Here is a 16,803-nt window from a genome sequence, read left to right as displayed (position 1 = left end):
ACCAGTCTCACCAGCGTTCAAATAAAACCATCTTTATTAAATACATTACTTTATACCCAGCAATGTTATTGCTTGATCTCTGTGCTTCTCAGTGCAATGCAGGTAGATCATGGCTGGTGAGAGAAGCCAGCAGGGCGCTGTTCATAGCTTCCTGAAAACAATTGGGCATTCTGACGCCATACCCCTCCTGCCATCATGCCTTTTGGAAAGAGTTATTCAAATATCAAAATGCCTTCATGAGCATATGTCAGACTAGAGACGTGGGCATTCCTAGGCAGACCTAGGAATTCTTAGGTATTTGCATACAGACCTCCCTAGGTAATGCTCACATTTGATGGTGAGCCTTCATGATTTAAATAAATGACTTGAGTTAAGCTTTATTACAATGCATTTAGATGTATCCATTTTCTAACATGCATCAAACATTTCTATCAATTTATTATGTGATAATATATATTCTGAGACTAAAACCTCCAATTTGATTTTGTGCATCACACAAATGATATATCTTTTTAGCAAACAACAAAAATGAAATAAGCAGTGCTCAGCTTTATACTCATGAACTCTTTAAGCGTCTGCAAAGCTAGAAAGATGAGCAGCAAAAAATACCCTAAAATGATTTGCATGGCTGCAGTGTCTTATTCTCTTGCCAGTGTTAAAGTGGAAACAAATTAAATGATTTTTGTAATCGCAGAAATGCAGAGATGTTATGACAGAGCTTAAGTTAACATGTACTGTTAATCACATCATTTATATTGACCTGCCAATGCAATTATAGCTCAATGATCCAAATATGCACAGTGATTTCAGCATGTCTTGGAATGTCATATAGACATACCACTACCAAGTACAGTAATTGCAGAAAATACACAATTCAGTTCAGTTATGTATAATGCAATATTTTCAATGTTCTGCAAGTCCAATAAGGACAACCAAAGTATGATATTTAGAAAATGCACAATTGAGAACCGTTATATATAAAACATTTACCAAATTCTGAATGCTTATTTTTGATAAAAGGAAATATTTTAAACAAAGTTTTGACATTTCAAGATGTTCTCCAAGAAAGAGTTGATTTATTTGTCCTTAAAGAATATCTGAACCCAAGAACAGAATCACATATATTGCGGATTACCAATCCAGGCCAGGAAATAACAGGCAGTGAGCTTGTGCCTCCCCTCCTGAACCAGGACACATGTCCTCAACATGGGGATGGCACCTTGACAGAGGGATACACCTTGGCAATGCACCTTGCCCCATGTTGAAGGACAAGGGTCTAATTTCCAGTTCCAGTGGGAAGGTAGGGATCTGCAAATAGGGGGAACTTATTGTAATCGGATAGCCCCCCTTAGGATAAGGGGGCCTCCTTATATTTGCTCACCGCATTAATTTTAAAAGGTGCACAGTACCCCTTGTTACTCATTCACAAAAAAATACAAAGTAAATAAACACACAGACACCTCAGAAAAAAAGTCCTCTATTAAAAAATCCACAAATAATGGCCCTCAATGTAGATCCAGTATCAATCACATTACCCAGTGATGAAGACTCGTCGTCAAACATGAGCAATACCCTGCCTTCAAAAACACAACAACACGTGTGCGACAATACTGCTAAATCTGGCCATTTAACTGGCCCATTCGATAAACCTCGAACTGCTAGGGTTGAACTTTCCATTGACGCGCACTCACAGTGATATTAAAATAAAAAGTCTAAGGCTATTTTAAATGCTGATTAAATCACATACAATGGATGCTGCTCCTTGATGTTTAAACGTTTTTGTTTTCTGCCAAATCAGCTGGTCCCTTAGTCTTGGCTCTGATATCCTGTGTTTGTGGCTCTTTCCCCTTGCAGGGTCCTATAGAGCCACCATTGTGTGTGCTAGTAAGCTGTGTATGTCTCCACAAACACACAGGCACAGCAGGGCAAGCCAGTCCTCTGCTCCCCCTCCTCCTCCTTTGCTGGAGACTGCTCAGTCGCTTGTGATGTTGTGCTGGACAGAAAGTTCAGGGAAGAAATGCTTTGCCAGTCAATGTATATTTGTTTATTATAGATTCATTATTTAAAAACATTTTGAGAGTTTAGTACTACTTTAGAGCTCATCCCTACCAGTCAGTCAACAGGCTGCAGCTGCACAATTCAGCAACTGACCGTGCCTGTAAATACTAATGATGTGTCAGTAGAAACCGGTGGAAAAGTGTGTGTGTAGGGGTACACTTTCTTGGAGCAAACTTTTTTGTGTGGGCTCAGAATTTCACCTTTATACGTTACAATGCATTGTTTTGAAGTGCACATGCTGTAAGAGGACGGTGCACAAATAAAATTATAAATACTCACTAGGGATTGGTTGGCCTGATAACTATTCATAACTTTACAACAACAACAAAGCACCATCTAATGGACAAATCAACAGAGACTATCACTGTGAAGAAATTAAGATTGAGGGTTATTTAATTTCTCTATCTGCTTTTTTTTTTAAATAAAAAGTAAATAAAAATGTTTAAAACATCTGTCATGACTTGGAACTTTCACAGGGCTTCCTCTCTGCACTTCCAACAAATGAAAGAAGTGGCAGGGATCAAAAAGGAAGATGATGAGGACATGTAACTGGGGAGTACGGCAAAGGTTCACTTTAAGACAAGATTTTGTTGAAAAATTGTTTAAAAATATAAAACATATAATGATATTTACTCTTATGCATGTGCACTATTACAATATAAACTTTCTGAATGCTAAACTATTCAGCACTAGTAAGTAGTAACTGATGAAATGCATCATTTGTTGTAGACAAGCTGTTATTCCATTCTTTGGCACAGCCTCTATATTTGAACACGCTTTAAAACATCAATGCTAGCAGATGTTTTTTGTCTTCTCCTGAAATCAGTGTTTATAGAAATATGTTTGGCTCAAGCTCCTGTGCATTTCCCTTTGTCCTGTCTTTAATAAAGGCTTGCTAATGTGTGTCCATTCCCTGTGTGAATAATTCAGAATAGTGTAAAGTGATGTAAACTTTTCTGGACAAATGTTTCCTGCTGAAGAAAAGATAAAGAGAAGCAATGAGGTACTTCAATGCAATGATAATGTACAGAAAGTAGTAACTTGAAATGTCAGGAGAAAGCAGGGGAATAGGCATTATGCATATATTATTTACAATAAATGAATGAATGAATACATCAAATAAATAGATAAATACATAAATAAATTAAAAAATGGATGAAAATGTATTAATGGCTTAGTGCATACACTGTAAAATCTTAATGAACTCTTTATAGAACTGGTAATATGTTACAAACATTTTAAATATATTTTTCTTCCATGTAACAAATTTTTGTTTTTTTTGTAACATGTAGCTTAAATTTAGTCAATAGGTAGTGTAGACTATTGATATTTGAACATGCTGGGGTTCGATATGCCAGCCATTATTTATGGGGGGGGTCTTCAAAATCAGTTTTTGCCATTTTCAGGCTAATAGGTAAGGGATTGCCAAACAAATGGTATAGGGAACTGAGCACTGTCATGGGGAACATGTACCAATGCAAAAAAACAATTTTAGGAAATATTTTGTCAACAAAAACACAATGGTGAGAGGGCCATGTTTGCTATGTGAGTTCAAGGTCAACATGGGAGAAACACCAGTCCTTTAAATTGCTTTTAAGCTGTATGTTGTGTAACAGAACACACATTTCTCATAGACAGCGTCAGTCACATGCTATTCTCCCATTACATAATTTAAATGTGTAATATATTTTCTTACTTTTACATTATTCCTTAGCTTAAATACAACAACAGCACCCAATCTGATTAACATTAACTTTAAAAAGTCTATTTTAGATTTTCACTGCAACAACTGAATTTGTATCTAGCAATAATAGGCAAGAATTGACACAACACTTCTAAAAGCTTTGGAAAGGTTTACACTTCCAAAACAATTAAACTAAAACCCTCAGCATCATACCAATTGTAAAACAGTGGGAAAATGTTTCATAGCATAGCCTGTTGTCCTCTTTGTGTGCATTTTGTACAATTAACAAAGTTTAATAAAATTGCAACACAAAGTGCACAATAACACTTCAAAACCACAACTCAACATTCCAGAGTTAAAAAATGCAGTGCCATATTTCATAAGTCAGACATATACAGAAGCACAGTGGCTGGATAATATGTAAGCTTAATTAGGGCTACAATGTATGAAGAAGAGATTAGGCCGTTTTTATCAATACATAAAATAAGACTGCATTATTTCAGAGACAGCCATCATAAATATTGTACAGACTTGCTGTACATTATGTAAGCAGTTTACTAGGTCGCAATGTAAGACCCAGAGATGAGGCTAATTGTATCATAAAATAAAAATTAGAGTGCGTTATGACAGAGACAACAGCCAGAAATTTTGCACAGATGCACTACACATGCTGTAAGTGGTTTGACTAGGCCGAATTTGAAGAGGGAGCAACAAGGAAGTTTTTATCATGAAACACAATAGTGTATTATTTCTGAGAAGGCCAAAAATATTGTACAGACGCCATGACCATTATGTCAGCCTTTTTACTAAGCTGCACTTTCAGAGGCAGAAAGCGGGCAGGTTTTATCATGAAAAAAAAACTAGAGTATATCATTTTAGAGACAACAGGATATTATCAGATGGATGAGCAGAAAAGGTGTGAAAGTGCTATGAACTGAATCAGAGGTTCTGATGAAAGGGATTCAGCCCCTGAAACGCATCAACTACAGGAAGGTGTGCTTCTAGAATGATTGAGCTCTTTCATACCACTTTCAAACCTTTTCTGCTCATCCATCTGATAATATCCTGAGATCTCATCTACAAGTATATTTCCAATGGTTGTTTGTGAGTACCCTACAGCTATTTTTTTTAAACTATTTAATAAATCACTTGTTACACTATGGAGGCACTCCTTTTGCTTTTTTTTCTGGTAGATATCCAGTTTTCCCTGACTGTGAGGAGCTGCCCCTATGCCTCCAGAGTATTCCTTCCTCTTTCAAGAACAGTTTTGTTTTGGTGCCAGTGCTACTTTCAAGAATTTTAAGCTGCTGATAGCATTGTTCTGCACCTGGAAGGGGGAGACTGATGAAGACTTCACCACCTCCTCCATGTGTTCTGGCTATGGAGCACATTCACTGCCAGAAAGAAAAGGCAAATGTGCCCTGACCCTGTCCTTCTTATGTAGAGCTTGCTCATCCCCTACTACCTGAGTAGCAGAACCTCTGTCTCTCCCTTTTGGCCTAAACTGTTTGGTCTATTCAATGTAAATATAAAATGTGGTACACAATAATATGAAATCCACCCCAATGCAATTCACAGTAATGTAGCACTATACAGCACAGTGAATATGGAAGGACTACACTCCACACTTTGTAGACCACACTGCAATTCACTTTTATGTAGCACAATACAGCACTGTATATAGGACTGTATAGCTCTTTATGAAACACTGTATACCTCTGTATAGCAGTAACTGTCTCTCCCTGAAAACATTCTGTCACCTGTCCATATATACTCCACACACACTCTAGCAAAAGGATACAGCTACTCTGTATAGTACATAGGCAATATAGAGATATGAGGCACTGTGTGTAATTGAGAGGTATGAATTTGCTCCAACAGGGGGAAAAATTCCATACTGATTCCCTAAAGCAAACATATTTCCTGGATCAATAATCTCTGGTGTTTTTTTCTTATAAAATGTTAATATCTAGTTATATTCTGTGCATTTATTTATAACAATTAACTGCAGAGTTAACTTGCCCCAGTGACTTCCACTCTGTTTGCTAAGCTGCTGCTTAGAGTATTGTACCACAAGTTACAAAATCTCTTTGCAAGGTGAGGTTTTAGAGTGTAACACAGAGGGCAAACTCCAGCTAAGGCCAGAAGAGAGAGACACAGCTCACAACACCATCCTCCAAGGGCCCTGGAGAATTAAACCACACATAAGAAAGTGTCTTTACCATTCCCCCCTTTCACACCACCAAGCCCAGACCTAAAGTGTATTTTCATTTTTGCAGCCAAATTGTAATAACACCTACTTTATGTTTTTATTATATATGCAACTTCAAATTGCATAACTTAAAAATGTAAGCAGCAATTTACAAATGTTATTTTAAACGCTTTTTACTTGCTTTAAAATCCTACCTAGCCCCCCCTTATGTAATGTAAAGAAAAGGGCTGTGGGAAGTTATGTTTAGTCTAATTAACCATGTCTGTGCATATTTCAGTTGTAAACTAGATTTGAACACCATCATAACTAAGGGTTAAATACTTAGGAGCATTGTATGTTAATGAGAACAAACTGAGCCTATCCCTCAATTTTCAAACTGTTTAGCATAGCCTGAAATCTATAAAAAGGCCTTCACCAAAGAATGTTCTGAAAGGTAAGAAATATATATATATTTTTAATTCTTGTTAAGTATGTTATATGAATGGGAAAACATATGGAGGGGTTTTCTCAAATTTAACTGCAAAATGAAAATACACTTTAAGGTGATTAGCTGAGTGGTTAAATATTCCTAACACTGGAACATACTAACAGTTCCTGGCAGAAAAAAAACCAGTCTGTTCTTAGGAAACACTTACAAGGAGAAATATATAGGCTGCATATAGGATTCAACAACCCATTGCTTCCTACAGATTACACACAAATCCAAAAATTACATTTGAAAAAACACTAGATCCCTACAAAGGTTTTTATATAATTATTACAATATGGAAATATGGATACAACTCAGTTTTCTTAGCATCTGGTCTATGTTTATGAATTAGACTCTGGAACAGAAAATAATGTCCTAATCTGACCAATCACATTGACTTCATCACATAGATAGATTATCTTCTATAAGTGTGTCTCCAAAAACATCATATGGGTGAAACGCTAGCTCTGTTACAAGCTCACTAATCAGTGTCTATTACTTTTGTGTCTGTTGGTAGGCTGAGGTCAAATAACCCTTCTACCCTATAATTAAGGCAGTGAATAGAAGAAGGGGCAGTACCTCTGCTGTTTCGGACCATGTATACATAATTTCACCAGAACATAGCAAGTCATGGCTCGCTTATGGCTTCCTTGACTTCCTGACTGCATCTGTAGGCAAGTGGACTAGTCTCTTGTTTCTGCATTGCAGCAACATTGTGCTACAGAGATGTCAGTAAAATTAATTCTGAGAAGTAAACTATTACATTAATTATGTATGCTTGTTTTCTATTTTTTTAATACCATGATTATGATTTAAATAATGCAGATTTTGAAACCCTTTTCAAATTCCATCTGCAACCCCATTGAACTGTTTTGACTAATTCCCATTTGATTGTGCTTTGCATTTCTTTAATGTTTTCTCCATGCAGATGCATTTCCTCACTAGCACCAGCATTATCATGTTTTCATTGCTATCTGCTCTACTTATAATTAAACATATTCATGCTCCTTGCAGTTCATTTAAAAGTTTAATGGTGTAATAAGAATTGATAATATCTTAACATTCCAGTCCAAAAGCATAACTACCTCCATTGTATATGACAATACATTTATGTATGAGGCCAATGCTTATTTGAAGAGGTTGGAAAAAAAAAAAAGTAGATTTAAAGGATCTGGCTTGAGTATAATAAAATGAGTATAATTGGGACCGCTGGTGAGATGGAGAACTTATCGTGAAATGAAAATAGCAGCTAGTCACTTCATAGCCTTGTGGAGCTTGTTCAAGCTGTTATTCCATTACAGTCTATCTGCATGCTGATAGTATATTGAGCACATCTTACTGTGATGGTAATGCCCGTCATTAAGCCAGAACAAATATATATGGGTTTTCACCACATATTGACAAATAAATTAATACTTGGCTTGGCGTGATATGTTTCCTACAAATGTGAAGCCAAACTGATTTTAGCAATTAAGATTGTCATGGAACTGACATAAACAGGTGATTCTAAAAATTAGTTACCGTCTATTCTTGGTGTTCAATAATTTATTTCCATTATTTCCAAATGATTGATGTCTCATTATGTGGTGTAATACACTTGGAACACATTTATGGTGGTAAAAATAAAATAAAAATAGTTTAACCCCTTCATGACTGAGCTAGTTTTCAGGTTCTGTTCATAAATGACTGACACATTTTTTACATTTTTGCTGTGTGATTTTTCCACAGCAGTAATATACTTTCTTACTAAATGTACCCACACATATTATATATTGTTTTTTAGAGGACAGATAGGGCTATATAACTATATCACATATGTGTACCTAACCCCTCACTTAGTTTGAATAAAATAAAAAAAATGAGGAAAAAAACTAGAAAAAAACACTTTTTCACAAGTTTTGATTATTATTATTTTTTTTTAGATGTGAAATGTATCTAAACATCGGGCTCTCGAGCTGTCAAAACAAATAGCAGAGAGGTGAGGTGAGTCACTGCTGCCTCTCTGCTATTTTGAGCTGTCAAATACAGGATCGCAAATTGCGGTCCTCTATTTGCATGTAACGGCTTCATTCTTTCATTAATGAAAGGAAGAAGCTTTTACAAAAAGCTTAATTATTTCATTAATTAATGCCTCAATACTGAGACATTAATGAATGACTGTTAAATGCTGAGAATCAGCAAATACCGGCATTACAAAGCCTGATATAACTCGTCACGTACAGTGTACGTGGCCAGTCATATCGGCACAAAGTGACAAGACGTACACTGTACGTCTCCCGTCACGAAGGGGTTAAGCCAGTTAGTGTATCTACTCTTTTCTACCTCTACATAATACAAATACAGCAAATTCTGATCTTTAGCCTTTCTGGTCTGAATATTTGCAATTTTGCAGACATTGTTTCCACAAATTAGTGCCCAGAAAGCATAGAATATTAAGGTTACTAGTTATTTTAAATGAACATCTCTTGATCTCATATGATCACATATGCCAACGTGATGAATTATCTTTATCTAATATGACAACGGGCTAGAGTTTTCCTGACAAACGTATATTTGATCAAGCGTCTGTATGCATTTAAATGTATGCCCATTGTCATGATTTTGGAACTGGAGCACCAGGAACAGTAAACTCTGGGTCTTGCAGAGAAGTATATATGACTGAATTAGGAATGTGCCGGGATACAGGTCTCTGCAGACGCAGGGACAGTGTGACTGCACAACAAACGCAGGTGTGCCAGAGTCGCAGGATCTAAGGAGCCGCCTGGTCTTCACCAGAGCCACTGATGGTGTGGATGTTGAGCTGTGGGGCAGCTCCCAGGTTGTGGCTCTCTGACACACCTGTGCAGGCAAAGTGCCAGTGGGTACTCAGGGTCTACAGCACACTGGACAAGACACAGGGCGTATACAGGATACAAGGTACAGAAAAGAGACACAAGAGAGAAGACGCAGGGAACATGTGTGACACAGGGGGCAGATAACTGAAGGGAACACACAACAGGTGTACCTACAGGGACAAAAGATATACAGGAACAGCAGAGGATAATGCACAGGAGGGAGGTGCACTATAGTGCAGAGCAAAATAGCCAAAGAAAGCAGGAGGCAAACCACAAAACAGAGCTATCCAGGATTTCAGAGGAGTGAGGCTGCACGGACAAACAGCCACACAGGAGGAAGACAAACTCACAGGAAGCAGGATCTCACTGGGTGCACAAGGGAATCACAGGATATACAAACAACAAAGTAGGTAAATGTCAATCCACAGGAATCCAAGGCAAATACTACACAGGGGGTCCGGTAACGACTTGTTGCTCGAACGTCCAGCAACAAGTGGGCTAAACATTTAACACTGAGGTTCAGCGTGGATTGGCAGGGAGCCGAGGACCTGGGACAGGAGGCAAAACCCGGCTTCGGATCATGGCACAGGGAAGGGTGACACTCATGTTGTTCCTCTTATGAATGCAATCAAACCAATATGACTCGATTGTTACATGTTTTTACCCTGTTTAATACGAATAAAACTTTATTTGACTAAACCAATATGACTCCTGAACTCAGAAACCAGATCCTAAATGATTAGAAGGAAAGTACTTCACTGGACAAGCATGATATGGAAAGAAAACTTAAAGAAGAATTCCAACCATAAATATTCTTAACCCTTGCAAGGAATAAGTGCTCATGGTAGGACCTGGCTGTTATTTAGCCAGCCAGGTCCTGCCATGTGTCTCAGGAGTCACTGCAGTAAATGATAATGGCAAACAGTATATACTAACACAGCAAAAACCCAGACTCACTCAAAGACCCCCCGTGTGTCTGGACCAACTCCAATAAAGCAGCTGCTCAGATAATTTTTTGATAATAGGGCAGTGTGATTTCATATGTATTTGGAAGTGTATGCAACAAAAACCTTTGTTTTAATTCTAAAAAGTTGAAACAGTTTATTAAGGTATTGTGTTGAATCATTGTATCACTTTGTTGTAATGCTCTGGGGACCTTTCATTGTTATAAATTGATCTTCCTTTATGCCTTGCTCGATTTGGTGCAGACACCGCGGGGGACTTCATCGGTCTTAAGTGAGTCAGGGCTTCTGGTGTGTTGCTGTATCTTTAAGAAAGATGGGGCTAACTCCCCGGTAAACTGCTCTAAATGTATTCATAGAAGTATATGTATATATTTCCGATGTTGAACAGTTTTTGATGCAGCAGTGTGGCTTCACATGTATTTAAAAATGTATACAAGAAAAATCCTTTTTTAGCCTAAAATGTTGAAACAGTTTATTTGTGCTGAAAGTGTGCAGGGGAAAGAGACATAAGACAGACAAAAAGATAGAGAGAAAAGAGAGGAAGAGGGATTTGGGCAGTGTTGACTTGACACTCCAGCACCAGCATAATGATGGTAGTATGTAAGTCACAAAAAGGATTATAGCTGTGGGTAAAAAAAGTCTATTCAAGTCCTCCATATCGAAATGAGTATCAGTCACATAAATCAGCTGTTAACTCTTCCATCCTCATAATGTGATTGGATTTACTGACATACTCCTGGACCTGTGGGATAGACATCAACCTCCAATGCCTGGGAATAAAGGCTCTCACCTTTAGAAAAACATGGAAGAGGCTTTTCTTAGTCCCCTTAAGCAAACCAGGAATAATGGAGAGCAAGGCCACTTCTAGAGTATCTTGGCAGTCTGTGTCTGTGATTTAGCTGATTAATCTGAAGATGGTGCTCCAGTAGGGTTAGATATATTGGCAAGTCCACCAATTATGGAGCATGGTTCTCTCCCCTGTTCCGCATCTGCAGCAATGGTTGAAGAGTGATGTAAACAGTTTATGTAACACCTGGTTAAGATCTTGTAATTCTTTTTCTGCACTTAGCTTGCTATTCTTGGTTTAATTCCAATTTGTGTATGCTATTGGGTGCCTCAATTCCCTTTCCCAAACCCTAGTAAAGAAAAAATGATTTGGAAAAACATCAATCAGCAGGGTATGATAGAGCTGGGATATGACATAAGTACAGTCTGTGTTTGGGCAGATAGTAAATCCACATGCCAGATTCTGGAGCAGGGAGTAGAGCTACTAGGGGTTGGAGACCATTAGTACTTACAGTACAGGATCAGGGAAGGCTTGGAATCACACAAATCTTTGGGCCTAGGAATTGGAGTTCTACAGGAATCTTCCCTCCTAGGAGGAAAGTCTGGAGATGCTGGTTGTAAGTGATCTCTTTTTTGACCTAGAGGAAGCAATCTGCAACTGTCCCACACAAGAGAGGCAGTTAAGTGTTAATTATACACAGAAATATTTCCATGCTGTCTTGCCAAACTAAAGTTTGAAATACCACTGGAACCTCAATTGCCAAGGAGCCACATGTCCAGTTAGGTGTCCAGCCAGCATAGCCCTGAAAGAGAAGGACCCAGAGAGTTTTAAAAAATGTGTATAAGATTAAATACTCTGTTCTGTGGAGAAAGGCTTCAGGTATTCTATGCTCCCTCTAATTTATTTTTCTATACTCTATGCACTAGTGCTATATATCCTTTTAGATTTAACTATAAAGTAGGTATGCACCAAAACTTCTGGCGCCTGAAACATATCAGCCAAAAATGGTACTTTGTGTAAAATGCCAAAAGTATCATCTTTCAGCCAAAATTGCGGTGCATCTCTGGTTTCTCTCCTTTTTGCTGGGTGCTGCTCTGTGTCCCCTCTGACACAGAGCAGCCTCCAAGGGGGAGGAGAAAACTGTCAGGAGGCAGAGTGGGGTGGGGAGCGCTGTGATCGGCAATGTCATAGGAGGCCGAGCTCTCCTCCCGCATCGCCCCGCTCAGCCTCCTGTGACAGATCAGTATGGAGAGCGGTGTGTGGGAGGAGACAGAGCTGGCAGTGTGAGGGAAGAGTCAGCTTTCAAAAAAGACCAAGCTCTTCTCCCGCACTGCCGGCTCAGCCTACTGTGACAGCGAGTCAGGATGGAGAGCGTTTACAAGCACTCAGCAATCAGCTGCACGCTGACTGTTTGTAAATAATTGAGGACATAGTATGTTTACTGTGTCCCCAATTATGAATGAACAGGAAGTGGTCTACATCATTTCCTGCTCATTCATGATTGTTGACATAATAAACATACTATTTCCACAGGCCATGAATGAACAGGAACATTCCGTATAGAAGCTTCCTGTTTATTGATAACAGGGGCTGCAGAATAAGAGATTGAGGACTCTGTGTCCTCAAGCTCCTTTTCTGCTTTAAAAGGGAAATATCAGGGGTATGTTTAAACTGATATGAACAGTGTATGTAAGGCTAAATGAATATGTGCTCCTATGTTCTCATGTGTCTGCAGTTGATAAATGCACATTAACAGTATAACAGCACTTTCCCCTACAAGTATGATCTTGAATAGGAAGCACTCATTACTTTGATAAATGGTACTCCCAAAACATAACGCCTCCTAACATGGTTCTGCTATTCAGGGATATTGCGTATAAAAAAACAATTCAGCTGGAGCTACATTTTACATGTGTTTGCTGGGCATTCAATTTATTTTCATGATGCAATTAATCTCAGTAGTGTAAACAAGCAAGTATACGGCCCTCTTCAATTTCAGAATCAATATCTGACAATAGTTAGTTATTTGGCCATTATTTACATGGCAACATATGTGATCGATCTTCTACGTTGTTAAGTTAACCTGCTCACTAAAGTGTCTGTACTTCTTATTTAGTAATTCAATTTCATCTGTTATTCTTCTTCTTATATAGCAATTACATTTCATTATAAAAACTTGAACACAAACACTCCACTTTTAGCAGTCCTAGCTTTTAGTATGTAAATAATCTAAAAAAGAAATATAATTCAAATAACTCTATTACAAATAATTGGAAATGAACACAGTCAATATGTATACGAAAGAATGTTTCATTGCTGAACTTTCCTAAGGATAACAGGTGTTTTGAAAGGAAGTGGTAATGAAATTTATAGATAATCTATCATGCATCACAATTCTGGAAAAATACTATTTGATGTGGAATAATACAGATTATCCTGCTAAAAACTGTGCTTTAGCCAAGCAAATTGTCCTTTTATTAGATGGCAATCCATCTACATTATCTGCACTTACAAACTGCACATTATATGGGGATGTGATTTTATAAATGATTTAATAAACTAAAGTAAATGTTCACTTCCTGGCTGACTGTCATTCTTTTTTGTAAATGTTAAGCAGTCACTGTATGATATTTCACTTAAAATGTAGTTCCAATTAAAAAAACAAAAAATCCCCACAACATAAACTATGTACATTACAATGATCTTGACAAAAAACCTTGATTGTTCTGAAGACATTTCTGTTTGCCTTACTATGTCTTTTAACTGTTGTAAGATGATTAACTACAGGGTCTGCATTGTTTTAGGTAGTGATGAGCTACAGCAGGTATCTCAGCAAAAATGTAATTCCCATTGCAAGGGGATGCCTGGTATTTGACTTATAGTTTTGTGTACACATCTGGAAAAAAAACAGGAATGAAGATTTATGGGGTTATACTGAATACATAATATATTCATAGTGCAAGAAAGGAATTTTTCATTTTTTGGACAGTTTTAGAATAAAATAATAGGATAACACACATATACAGTATAATGATATATATATATATATATACCTATATATATATATATAGTAAAACAAATAGACAAACAGCACCTTCTCCTAGTGTATTAACGCTTAATGGATAGAGCATTAAAAAATAACATAAAAACTACCCACATAGAGGTATAATGGAATAAGCAATAAGATGCAAAGCAGGTCCAGAGAAGACAGGCTAGCTGATGCGTTTCGGGGGAGCTTCCCTTCCTCAGAGCTAATAATGAAGCAAATAAGAGCGCAAATCCTGGGAGTGTAAAAGGTGTAGGCACAACCAGTGTCTGTGTGTTACGGGTAAAAAGGACAAAAAATGATCAAAAAACGAAATATTAAAAGACAAAGAATTAGAAACGTACTTGAGGAGCCGAAAGTCCTGGTATGGGAGGCCCTGGAGGGGTTCTGGCAATGCGAGATATATACGGTGTATCCCGGGGGTGAAAGGATGAATGAAGGAAATACCAATTTAAACTAAGTGCTGTGTGTGCCAGGGACTAGTGGAGAGGCTGCCTCCAGTCTTGGTTGCTGTGTTTTTTATGAGACGTGATGCAATACAAGTGAAAGAAAACTGGGGAAGAACGTGCACGGGGCGATGGTGGAGGAGGCTCCTCCACCATCGCCTCGTGCACAATCTTCCCCAGTTTTCTGTCACTTTCCCAGTTTTCTGTCCTCCACCATCGCCCCGTGCACGTTCTTCCCCAGTTTTCTGTCACTTTAAATAAGATCCCTTTATGCAAACATGTCACAGGTCCAGATTTGCATTGCAATAATGCAATAATAACAACATTATAGAGGTCCTGATTTGCATTTGGGACCTGTAAGGACTCAGCTTACGCATTCTACATTTTATGTGTGGTTACACTGTTTCTAATTTGTTGAGTCTGTTTTAACTATTGTTCATAAACACATCATCTTCCTCAGTTATGAACAATGATCATCAAACAAATATAATAATCTTATAGGACTATAACACAGGAATATAAAATGAGAATAATTGAGAATGTACAACACAATAATGCAAGCTTAGTATGATAAAACATTCATATTCCTTAACATGCTAAACAGTTCATGGTGTCCTTCATCTTTATGTGCAATTCTATGTACCATTATTGTGTGTGGTGAAGAGCATATTAATATCATTTTAATGTGCCTGGCTTAAGAGGATTCATTTCTTGGCAATGATATGTACATGAGATGATGCATTATCCCCATTAGCATCATTCCTGTGGTTTTTACTATGACCATTGTTTGCAGTAAAAAATGCTGACCGGTCTTTTTTATCCTATTATTTAATGCATAACTAGAAAAGGTAACTACCAGAAGCAAAATGCACATAGCATATTCAGGTTATCTTTCATTAACACAAGTCATCTTGTGGGTAATGATCAATACATTATAGTCTTTTAATAGATGATATAACGCATACATGAATTTTGATATTAGTAGTAAGAACTTTGTGGTGCAAATTACTGTAATAGTAGAAACAAAGATGCTGCTTCCAGGCTCAACAATTTCCCCCGCTATATCATGTTTTTTGTGTATACCAACTTGTTATAGAAATCTAAGGCTCCATCTACCATTTAGGCTGGGTTCCCACCTAGACATATCGAATTTGCGCGTTTGTCGCGCGTTTTGTGTCACGCGTTTGTTGCGCGATTTGCGGTAAAAAAATGCATGTTTCCGAGGGCTACTTGGCTGTATCCCAATGGAAACGCGCAACAAAAGCGCCCCAAAGAAGCTCCTGTACTTCTTTGGGCGTAGGGCGTTTTGTAGCGCGTTCATACAGCCTGTAATACGCCCAGGTGTGAACCATACCCATAGGAAATAATGGGATTTTGGTGTTTGAGCGTTTTGCAGAGCATAGGAACGTGCTACAAAACGCCCAGGTGTGAACCAGGCCTAACTCTATTCTCTCATCTTTTGTTTGGGTGGGTGGTGGTGGGCTGAATAGTGCTTATGAGGATGAATGCTTGTCAGGCCTTTTATAATTTTATCAATACGATTTTACCATGACCTGAGCATGTCAGGGTGTCAGGGCCTCATACCCCTAATAATAGCACTAAATTATACTGGATGAAGCCTTTTTAAGTTTTATTATAAAATTGATGTTATTTATTTGTAACTGGTGAGTAAAACACGGATTATACAACTCTGACTATCCCTTGTGCCACAAATGACAACCTGAAACAAACGTAGAGATACCTGGTTGCACTCCTTACCGGGAAGCCCCAAATTGTATGAGGGTGGGTGCTTGCAGTGACCGCGGAATGGCACCGCCAACAATGCAAAAATTACAAAAGATGTCACCAGCACACCAATAATATTAAAGTCCAAAGTGTTAGTTTTTTGGAACATCATGTCACCAGAACTAGCGCTTTCGGGGCCACGCAGGGTCCACTTCATTAGGCTCAGCAATGACATAGCGTTCAAAATCACACCACATTATATAGACAAACAGACAAAATTGAATCAACAAATCAGAATACTCATTGAGGTCCTAATGACGTCACGCCCGTCAAATTCAAAAATATTATATTACTGATAGGGATGTGTTCACACATGGGTCTATTGTGTATTATGTGCATCCAGCTGTTGATCTTTTTGAATTTGACCTTGCATGGCACCCGACACGGCCTCCTTATCATCTTTGATGCCCGACTGGAGCACCGGCGAAGCCTCCCACCTCCTCCGTCGGTGTCGCTGCCCCCCCCCCATACACATGAGAAAATACCCCACACACATTAACAATATATATATATATAT

The sequence above is a fragment of the Nanorana parkeri genome, unplaced genomic scaffold (assembly GCF_000935625.1).
Source record: "Nanorana parkeri isolate BGI_ZX_2015 unplaced genomic scaffold, ASM93562v1 scaffold134, whole genome shotgun sequence".
Taxonomy (NCBI): domain Eukaryota; kingdom Metazoa; phylum Chordata; class Amphibia; order Anura; family Dicroglossidae; genus Nanorana; species Nanorana parkeri.
This window is presented reverse-complemented; position numbering follows the sequence as displayed.